Here is a 1,184-nt window from a genome sequence, read left to right as displayed (position 1 = left end):
AAACGGAGTCCGGTGTGAGGATTTGTTTTTGTTATTTGCCACTTTTCCTCTCCCCAACGTGGGACCAACTTACAGGAAAACCGTTTATCCACTATCATCTGTGGCTATACTAATTAGCATTAGCATTCAGGACAGGCTTTGCTAGTGGGGATGACTAAAAGCACTAAGACCCTCCTGTCAGGAGTTGGGGTTTTTGTTTTGCCTTTTTTTTCTGTTCCTATGGCTTGCCATCACCACCAGATGGCATCGTGGAGGCTAGGATAGGAGGACTGAAGGGCTGACGTCACCGTCACACCGGTTCCCAATCCACTCGTCAGCGGGACTTTAAGAGGCGGTGACTGCCAGCATACCAACGCTTGAGTGTTAGCCAGTAATGGTAACCCAGAGCCCTCTCCAGCGATCTAGTCAAGCTTCCTGTTGATTCTGATCTAACGCCCTCTGTTGTTTGGATTTTTTCAGCTGTTCCTGCAACTTCAAGTCTGGCTGTAGTCCCGAGTTTCCCCTTGCGACGCCGTGGGCACGTTACCCGTTGGTGCCCAAGGCGGCCACCACTCACCTTTTCCTCCGTGAAACAAGAAGTGGTGTCTGGGAATCCAAGCAGGCAGTCCGCTCGCTCTCCGTGACGACGTCAGGATCCTATTACCTGTCCGCCCTCCACCGCAGCACAACCTCCACCTCCAGCGCCCCCACACCTGGCCACGCCGTTGTTTTTTCCTCCTCTCCGAGTAAGCATACAACTTTTAAGCTCTGGAAAATCCCCCCACGGTCCCTGAACTCACCTCCCGATCTGTTGTTGTTCCCAGAAGTCCTGGCTTACCTGTCTGTCGCCGTCCCTTCGATGTTTGAGAGCCTACCTGGAAATCTTTTAATAAATCACTTTAACTGATCTTTCGCGTCCCGAGTGTGTTCTGCATGTGGGTTCGTAGTGTAAATGCCAAGATGACACCTCCCCCTGGCTCTGATTGGATGTTCCTACATAGCACTGGTAGCATGTTTTCATGACATGAAAATTTCACCAATTATTTAAAAAAATATTTTTTACAAAAGTTACATACTGCACCTTTAAAAAAACTCAATACTTATTCTCTGTTAATAAAGCTTTGCTAACACTATTTATGATATTATGAGGTATTTTGGATTGTTTTTCCATTAATAGGACACAAATGTCATATTTCTTCTGCTTC

General features: G+C 47.3%; 1 long non-coding RNA gene across 1 annotated transcript; it reads left to right on the top strand.

The window, feature by feature from the left end:
• Positions 1 to 176: 176 nt before the first annotated feature.
• LOC103148789 (uncharacterized) lies at positions 177 to 885 on the top strand. Its single transcript, XR_477399.2, has 2 exons — positions 177 to 725; positions 804 to 885. It is a non-coding gene; the product is annotated as an uncharacterized LOC103148789 (long non-coding RNA).
• Positions 886 to 1,184: the final 299 nt, after the last annotated feature.

The sequence above is a fragment of the Poecilia formosa genome, unplaced genomic scaffold (assembly GCF_000485575.1).
Source record: "Poecilia formosa unplaced genomic scaffold, Poecilia_formosa-5.1.2 Scaffold212, whole genome shotgun sequence".
NCBI classification, from domain to species: domain Eukaryota; kingdom Metazoa; phylum Chordata; class Actinopteri; order Cyprinodontiformes; family Poeciliidae; genus Poecilia; species Poecilia formosa.
The sequence above is the reverse complement of the archived record's forward strand: the minus strand, read 5'-3'. Positions and strand labels throughout refer to the sequence as shown.